Here is a 9,874-nt window from a genome sequence, read left to right as displayed (position 1 = left end):
TGTTTTGCTAGGGTGTTGTCAATTTTATTGATCTTTTCAAATAACCAGCTCTTTGTTGTATTAATTTTTTCTATAGTTTTTCTATTCTCTATTTTATTTATTTCTGCTCTACTTTTTATTATTTCTTTACTTCTACTGGTTTTGGTTTGCATTTGTTCTTCTTTTTTTAGTTCCTTAAGATGTGATATTAGGTTGTTTACTTGAGCTCTCTCTTACTTTTACATATAAGCCTGTAATGATATGAACTTCCTTCTTATTACTGCTTTTGCTGCATCCCAGAGATTCTGATAGGTCGTGTTGTCATTTTTATTTGATTGTATATATCTTTTGATCTCTTCTTTTATTTCTTCTTTCACCCATTAATTTTTTAGAAGTATGTTGTTTAATTTTCACATTTTTGTGGGTGTGTTTACTTCTTTTTGCAGTTGAATTTTAGTTTCAAAGCCTTATGATCAGAAAATATGCTTGGTATAATTTAAATCTTTCTGAGTTTGTTGGTGTTGGTTTTGTGGCCCAGCATATGGTCTATTCTTGAGAATGTTCCATGTACACTGGAGAAAAATGTATACTCTAATATTTTGGGATAAAATGCTCTGTAGATGTCTATTTTATCCATTTGTTCTAGTGTTTAATTTAAGGCTGATATTTCTATATTGATTTTCTGTTTGAATGAATGATCTAAAGCCATTAATGATGTATTGAGATCTCCAAGTATGATTATATATATTTTTTCATTTGCACTTTTAGGTCAGTTAGTAGTAGTCTTTTATATTCTGGTGCTCCTTGGTTTGGTGCATATATATATATATATATATATATATATATATATATATATATATATTAAGGAGTGTTATGTCTTCTTGATACAATGTCTCCTTTATCATTATAAAATTTCCATCCTTGTCTCTGATTACCTTTGTTGTCTTGTAGTTAGCATTGTCAGATATGAGTATAGCTACACCTGCTTTTCTTTGGATATTATTTGCTTGAAGAATCATTTTCCAACCTTTCACTGTGAATCTATTTTTATCCTTGTAGCTTAGATGTGTGTCTTGAAGGCAGCATACTGTTGGGTTTTGCTTCTTGATCCAATCTGGTACTCCGTGCCTCATTATTGATGATTTCATCCTTTTACATTCAGTGCAATTATTGACACTTGAGGATTTCCTATTGCCATTTTATATACTGCTTTCTGATAGCTTTGTCTTGTTTTTTTTTTTTTTTCTGTCATTTGTTTTTGTTTCATGGTATTCTATACTTCTATCTTCTGTTTTTTCTTTTTTTAAGCTATGTGTTTCAGTAGTGGCATTTTGGGGGCTAGTTACCATTAGGTTATTAAAAGAAAAATTGTCATATTTATTTATTTTTTTAAATTTTTTTAAAAGATTTTATTTATTGATTTTTTTTATTTACTCATTTTTTTAGAGAGGAGAGAGAGAGGGCGAGAGAGAGAGACAGAGAGAGAGAGAGAAGAGAGAGACAGAGAGAGAGAGAAGGGGGGAGGAGCTGGAAGCATCAACTCCCATATGTGCCTTGACCAGGCAAGCCCATTGTTTTGAACTGGCGACCTCAGCATTTCCAGGTTGACACTTTATCCACTGCGCCACCACAGGTCAGGCATTATATTTATTAAAATCCATGATCTCATGAGTGCTTCTGCACTTCATCCTCCTTTGTTACTGCTAATATTTATCCTCTTCCCTTTTATGTTGTTGTTGTTACAGATTATCCTTATTTTTATTGTGTTTTGTTAAAATTTATTACTTGTAATTTTGTCTTGTTTTGTTCTTTGTATCTGGTTGGATAGCCTCCTTTAGTATTTCCTATGGGGGGTTTTCTGGTGATAAATTTCCTCAGCTTCTGTATGTCTGTAAATGTTTTCATTTCCCTTTCATATTTGAATAGCTTTGATGGATATAGTATTCTTGGTTGTTTGTTCCTCTCTTTCAGTACTTTAAATGTTGGGGTCCACTGTCTTCTGGCCTGTAGAGTTTCTGCTGAGAAATCTGATGATAACCTAATAGGCCTTCCTTTATAAGTTATATTCTTCTTTTCCTTAGCTGCCTAGAAGATTCTTTCTTTGTCATTGATTTGTGATAATTTCATTACAATATGCCTTGGAGTAGGTCTGTTTGGGTTAAGGTAACTCGGCGCTCTGTTTGCTTCTTGGATTTGAGGCTCTCTTTCACAGGCTTGAGAAGTTCTCATTGATTATTTGTTTCAATGTGTTCTCCATTTTCTTTTCCCCCTCTTTTTCTTCTATTATAACCATTATTCTTGTATTGCTCTGCTGCAAACCAGTGCAGCTAGTAATTCCAGGTCCTGAGGTAGAGCAGCACAGAATTAAGAAAATAGACTCACTGAGAAAATAGGATGGATCAGGAGGTCTCTGCAATGCTGATGGCAAGATCAGAGAGAGAAAGTCCCCGGTCTTGCTTTATATTATATATAGCATAGACAATCAAAGCCTTTTTAAGCCAATATACAAATAAGGAAATCTCTGATACAAAGCCACTTATCTGAGGCATAAATGGGATTCCTCATAAGAATGTACCACCCCAAATCATGCAGCAGTCAAGGTTGTGAGAAAAAGCTTAGTTTTGAGAAGAGTGTTGAAAAGATCTTAGTATTATAAGGGTGTGTGGAAGATCTTAGTATTAGAAGGCTGGAGAAGAGCTTAGTCTTAAACTAAGCCCTAGGCTGTAAGGATTTTGTCAGCTTACAGTCTGTCTCCCACATTGCTCTTCCTGATGGAGTCAGACAATTCTTGTAGGGCTTTCTCATTTTTTTTTTTAATTCTTGAGTATCTCTCTTCTTCTTTCTGTAGTATCTCTAAGTTACCAGTCTTCAATATCACTGATTCTCTCCTCTATCTGGCCTGTTCTATTGGCTAAGCTTGTTACCTCAGTTTTCAGTTTGTGTACTGAGTTTTTCATCTCTGTTTTGTTCTTTTTTTATCATTTCAATTTCCTTGGTGAAGTTCTCTTTTTTTTCATTAAGTTGTGTTTTGAGCTCACTAAATTGCCTTTCAGTGTTCTCTTGTATCTTATTGAGTATTTTTAAAGCTTCAATTTTGAATTTTCTGTCAATAAGCTCTAAGGTTTTCATGTAATAATTTTTTTTCTGAAGATTTTTTATCATCTATCTGAGCTACGTCTCTGTCCTGTATATCCATATTTGATTTCTTTTTCCTTGATGGCATTTGTGAGTGGTATTGTTTATAACACCAATGAGAGATAATTATTTCTTTTTTTGACAGGGGGCACTGTACTACAAAATTTGCTTATGCAAGATTCTTGGATATTCTGCTAAGGCTTAGCTGTCACCTTTGTAATGATGCAGGCAGGGTTGTCACATTGGTGACATGAGGGACTTGTTGTTAGGGCTATACAATTTTATGGGGCTGGCAATGGCAGACCAGTAGTCCTCCAGCACTCTCCCCCATGTCTCAACAGAGCACAGGGCCAAGTATCCGGGTGCCCCCACCTCTCCAGGAGAGAACAGCCTGGAGACCTAGTGGAGGGGCTCTGCCACCACCATTGTTTTCACAGCAAGGGAGCAATGAGGCACCAGGAGGATGGGGTGCCACAGTTCAGTCCCTCCTCTGATACCACTCTAAGTACTCCAAGCACAGCCCTGGGCAGGGCAGGGTGTTTGGGCCACAAACCAGTGTCTTGAGCTTGGGGAACAGTTGACATAAAGATTGCAGATCAGGGGCTTCCCGCCCACATACACTAAACTTCTCCAGCAAGCTGTTGCCAGAACTTCAGAGCTGGTGGTGCACAGATCCCAGATCAAGCACGTCTGCCACCACAAGGCTAAATAAACTGTGTGGGTCTGGCAGGCAGATCAAGCATGCCCCTGTGTCCTGTGGTCCGATATCCACAAGCTCTTTGCCAGCAATTCTTCGGAGCATGCTACTAGCTTTGTGTGCCCCCCGTGCCTGTAATTGCCCAGCCCTGCAATCATGAGTGCAGCAGATGCTGGGAAACAGCCCTGCTCCCCATTCTTGTTTGTTGCCCCTATCTCAGCTCCTTTCCCCAGACTCTCCTCTTCTCCCAGCTCTGGGTCTGAGACAAAGCCTATGCCAACAGTGCCTCCCTCTCTCAGGCCTGTGAGGAAAGAGAAAGATTCAGTGTTCAGGTATTTTTTTTCTTCTGTGCTTTGAACCACCTTCTTATGAAATCATACTGTTGGTCAAATAAGTTTTTAAATATGATATGTTTGCTCGCTTATAGTTTGCATTGGGTGTGGGGGACAGGCTGTAAGCAGGCAGAGCAGTTATAGCCTAAGGCTTAGTTTTAAGACTAAGCTTTTTCCCATGCCCTTGACTGATTGCATAATGTGAGTGATGCACTCTCATGAGGAATTCCATTATGCCTCAGATAAGTGACTTTGTATCAGAGACTTCCTTGTTTGTTTATTGGATTAAAGATTTTAATTTCTACACTATAAAGTGGGGCAGACCGGGAGCTGGCTCTCTCTCGGTTCCTGAGATTAGCATTAGAGAGGAGAGCAGAGAAAGGCCACATGGAGGAGAGGAGAAGCAGCTAAGATGGTGGAGTGCTGAAGAAGAAGCCAGTTTGTACAGAGTTTGTGCAGAGAGAAGGAGATGGGGAACAGAGGTGAATAAGTCTGGTGATCTAGAAACCTTTGGTTCTAGGAAACTCAGATAAGTCAGTGGCTTTGGGAGCCCTGAATGGAAAGGGAAGTGTTTTCCCACTGTGTGTATTTCTTGCCTGCTGGGTGTAAGCTAGGATAAAGACGATGGCCCACCAGTTCTTGGCTCCGTTGTTTCATTACCATCTGTCTAAATCAAAGCAAACCTGCATGGGTCAGGTGGCTGTGATGGTGGTTATGGCTACTGGCTTTACACAAACCTTTGTCTATTCAGTGTGTGTATATTTCATGTTCATTTGGAGTTTTTTTCTCTGCATATAGTTGTAGAATTTGTTGAAATTTCAATGGGAGAGATCAAGAAGTATCTCTTATGCTGCCATTTCTCTGATGTCACTCTCAATTTTTTTTTGAACTTTATTTTTTAAAAACTTTTACTAACAAAACACAATATTTTAATCTGTTAAAGAAAATTTAATAAAAGTAATAACAATCATCATACATGTTTAGCACATGTTGAAAGTTTTTCCCTGAAAAGGAGCAAGATACATATGCTATTATCAACTCTTTATGCAATTTTGCATTAGAAACTCTGGGTAAAGATAAAATTAAGAAAAAAAGTAAAATGGAATAATTGGAGAGAAATAAATAAAACTATCCTAATTTATAGGTAATAATATTATCTAAAAAATCTAAAAATATTTACAGACAGATTATTAGAGAAATAAGTCAAGAAAAATTGCTAGGTATATACTTAATAGTAGAAAACAGCATTTCTATTTACCAGCTTTAGCAACTAAGAAATAAAATTTTAAATAAAAAGCTAGTACACATAGATTAAAATTAAATATCTTAAACTTCCTGGAAAAAAATGTAAGAACGTGAGGCAGGAAACTACAAAGCATTACTGAAGCACACTGAAGAAAGCCTTCCTTTAGCTGTGAAATTTTATGGATTGGAAGAGTCACTAATGAAAAATATGTCAGTTCTCGCTAAATTGATCTACTGACTCAGGCAATTCCACTGAAAATTCTAGTAGAATTTTGTGGAAGGTGACAATTTATATGAAAATTCATAAGATCAAGAATAAGTACAGTGGAACGTATTATGCTACAAAACAGCAGGGCATGAATCAATAGTAATTAAGAAAAATTTTAGGAATAAACAGTCCTGGGTATATAATGGACAGTACAGTAACAATAGTTAACAACACTGTACCATATATTTGAAAGTTGCTAAGACAAGATATCTTAAAAGTTTTTATCACAATAAAAAGAATTGTAGCTATGTGTGGTGATGGATGTTCATTAAACTTACTGTGGTGGTCATTTTGCAACATATACATATATCAAGTCACAGTGCTGTACACCTAAGACTAACACAATGTTGTATGTCAGTTATATCTCAATAAAAAAATAGAGAAACAGATAGTGACTAGGAAATGTCTATACCTAAGCATATTATGAACACTTTACTTTCAACAAAGGTGGCGCAGTAGAGCAACAGAAAAGGGGCAGATTTTTTAATATCAAGTGCTAAGGTTGATTGGAAATTTATATGGAAAAAGTGAAATTTGCTATTTAATGTCATACATATAAGAAGTAATATCTAGGTATATTTTTTTATTTAACTATGGTAGGTAAAATAATAAAACTGTTAGATGATAATGCAGAAGGTTCTCTATTAACTTGATATCAGACTTCTTAAATAGGATACAAAATACACTAATTATAAAGGGAAAATATGCAAAATGAAGAATTGCTATTTCTCAAGACATTATTAAGATACAAGTTTTGGATCTGATCAGTAGTAAATTTGTGACACATATAAATGACAACAAAAGCATATTCAGAATTCATTTTTAAATTCTATAAATGAATGAGAAGACAATAAAAAAAATGAGCAAGGGTCCATAGCAAGTAATTCAAAAGTAGAATAACCAGATGGCAAATAAACATAAGAAAAGTGCTCCTACAATTAGTAATGAAAAAATACAAGTTGAAACTAAAATAAAATGTTGCTATACATTTACCAAACTGGCTAAAATTAAGGGTACTGACTAGGAATCAGAGTGGAGGATGAATAATGAGACTGTACATGGGATGACAAGTTAACACAGTTTTCAAAACTATATCGCAGTACCTTTTAGAGTTTATCAGATACACAGCACTTGACCTAACAACCCAACTCTCAATTATATACCAAATAGAATTGCTTGTGTTGGGCATTTCAGTGAATGTCCCTTCTCTTCCAGAATACATTTACAACAAGTGTGTCCACCATAGACTTTAAAAAAAATTTTATTTATTGATTTTAGAGAGACAGATGGATGGAAAGAGAGATAAAAACATTGATCTGTTCCTGTATGTGGACTGACCAGGGATCGAACCAGCAATTTTTGTGTATCTGGAAAATGCTCTAACTGTGCTATTTGGCTAGGGCCATAATAGCATTTTTAAAGTCATGAATAGAAAACAACCAAACTACCCATTAATTATAGCATGGATTTATATTAATATATATATTTTTTGCATATATATATATATGAATAATATAAATATGTAACAACAGATAAAAAAAAGATAAAACACATACAAAATGTTAAGAAAAGAAAGACAAGAAAAATACATGCATTTTTTTCAAATCATAGTAAGTTCAACAATAATTTACACTATGTGTTTATGGATTTATGCTTAGGTTGTTATATTATTAAGAAATATATGAAAGTGTTAGCTTTGGTGAGAGGTAGGAGAGGGATCAAAAAGTAAGTTTGGGGGCAGTGCAGTAGGCAATGTTTCATTTCCAGACATGGGTGTTGATTACATGTGATCAATTGAGGGGGGCTTGACAGGGGGCTACAGCAGATCAAGTGACCCCCCTGCTCAAGCCAGCGACCTTGGGCTCAAGCCAGTGACCTTGGGCTCAAGCCAACAACCATGGGGTCATATCTATGATTCCAGGCTCAAGCCAGCGACCTCACGCTCAAGCTGGTGAGCCCATGCTAAAGGCAGATGAGCCAGCACTCACGCCAGTGACCTTAAAGTTTCGAATCTGGGTCCTCAGTGTCCTAGTTCGATGCTCTATCCACTGCACCACCACCTGGTCAAGCTAATTTAAAATTATTTTTTTTCCTTCGTGATCAATTGAGATGGAAATTTATTTCTGTACACTTATCTCTATGGGAAGAATATTTTGCAATAAAAATGGATAGCATTTTAAAAAATTAATCAATGGTTTGGAAGGGTAGATTCCAAAGGCAGTAAATCCAAATAGGGGATTATTGCAGTCTTCTATGCCAAAAATATAAGCACTTAGGTCAGAATGATTTTATTTGACAAATGAAAGATGTGACAGGCAAAAATAGCCATTCAAAAGGAGAATTAATGTAAAGATAAAATATAATTATGTAATATAAATACAAGTTCAATACTAATTTAAAAAGATATGTACATCTCTATGTCCAATCATTATTTATAATAGTCAGGATATAAAAGGAACCAAAGTGTCTATTTATAGACAATTATATAAAGATGTAGTTTATATATGGTGTGTGTGTGTGTGTGTGTGTGTGTGTGTATATATATATATATATATATATATATATATATATATATATTAGAATATTTCTTGGCCATGAAAAATAAAATATTTCCATTTGCAACAGCACAAATGGTCCTAGAAGTTACGCTAAGTGAAGTAAGTCAGACAGAGTAAGCCAAATACTGTAAGGTATTACTTATATTTGGAATCTAAAATAAACAAAGGAAACTCATAAACACAGAGAACAAAGTGATGGTTGCCAGATGAGAGGGGGTTGTGAGGTGGGTGAAAACAGTAAAAGGATTAAGTACAAATTGGCAGTTACAAAACAGTCACAGTGTTGTAAAGTACATCATAGGGAATATAGTTAATAATATTGCAATAACTATGTATGGTGTCCTGTAGACTCACTTTGTAAGTTATATAAATGTCTAACCATGGTGCTATACACCTGGAAGCAATATAAAATTAACTGTCAACAGTAATTGAAAAAAATAATAATTTTAAATTAGCTTGACCAGGTGGTGGTGCAGTGGATAGAGCATCGACTAGGACACCGAGGACCCAGGTTCGAAACTTTAAGGTCACTGGCGTGAGTGCTGGCTCATCTGCCTTTAGCATGGGCTCACCAGCTTGAGCATGAGGTCGCTGGCTTGAGCCTGGAATCATAGATATGACCCCATGGTTGTTGGCTTGAGTCCAAAGGTCGCTGGCTTGAGCAGGGTGGTCACTGGCTCTGCTGTAGCCCCCCGTCAAGGCACATATGAAAAAGCAATCAATGAACAACTAAGGAGCCACAACGAAGAACTGATGCTTCTCATCTCTCTCCCTTCCTGTCTGTCTGTCCTTATCTGCCCCTCTCTCTATCTTTCTCTGTCTCTGTCATACACACACACACAAACACACACACAGAAACACACACACACACACACATTAAATACTAGAGTTTAGGAAGAAGAGAAATCTAGGATTAAATGTTTTAATTGTTTTCTACCACACAAAATTTGTCTGTTTCTTCACTTGTATATGCAGTGGGAAAATAATGTGTGTGGCACCGTTTCACATATACAAACAGAGCTAATCTATAAATGGCCAAACACAGGATTTTACAGAATTTGGGAACTCAGTAAATGCTCCTTTTCTTTCTTCAATCTATTTCTCACAATAAAAAATCTTATTGATATGACATTTTATTTTTTTTTAAATATGGAACGCTTCATGAATTTGCGTGTCATCCTTGCACAGGGGCCATGCTAATCTTCTCTGTATCGTTCCAATTTTAGTATATGTGCTGCTGAAGCGAGCACTTGATACGACATTTTAAAATAAAGCTATGGTTTATGTGTATATTAAAAACATGTTTAAAAACTAAAGATTACATGAAAAGAGGTCATTTTAATTTTTGAAAATTTATTTTGAAATACATCCTCCATTTTAGTCCAAGTTGATATTTTTGTAGAAATCTCTAAAAATGACATTTATAGGAAAAATTCAAATTCCATTAAAAAAAGGTGAAGTTGAACAAAGCTTTATGTGATTATAACTGAAGAATTTAAAAAAAATACTTTATTCTAAGATGGTTCTGTGTGGTTTTCATCCAGAAATCCTGTCTTTAGCCATGTACTTATACTCCCTATTGCCTCTAACCTCCTCAAGAAGTGACTCTTGCTATATCAAGAGTCAGAAGCACAGATGTAACTTGATCCAGGTAGAACCC

The 9,874-nt window shown here is 35.6% G+C and overlaps 1 non-coding gene across 1 annotated transcript; it reads right to left on the bottom strand.

Moving 5' to 3' along the window:
• Positions 1–9,357: 9,357 nt before the first annotated feature.
• On the bottom strand, positions 9,358–9,464 carry LOC136384316 (U6 spliceosomal RNA). Its single transcript, XR_010747589.1, has one exon. It is a non-coding gene; the product is annotated as a U6 spliceosomal RNA (small nuclear RNA).
• Positions 9,465–9,874: the final 410 nt, after the last annotated feature.

Source organism: Saccopteryx leptura, chromosome 12, assembly GCF_036850995.1.
Source record: "Saccopteryx leptura isolate mSacLep1 chromosome 12, mSacLep1_pri_phased_curated, whole genome shotgun sequence".
Taxonomy (NCBI): domain Eukaryota; kingdom Metazoa; phylum Chordata; class Mammalia; order Chiroptera; family Emballonuridae; genus Saccopteryx; species Saccopteryx leptura.
The sequence above is the reverse complement of the archived record's forward strand: the minus strand, read 5'-3'. Positions and strand labels throughout refer to the sequence as shown.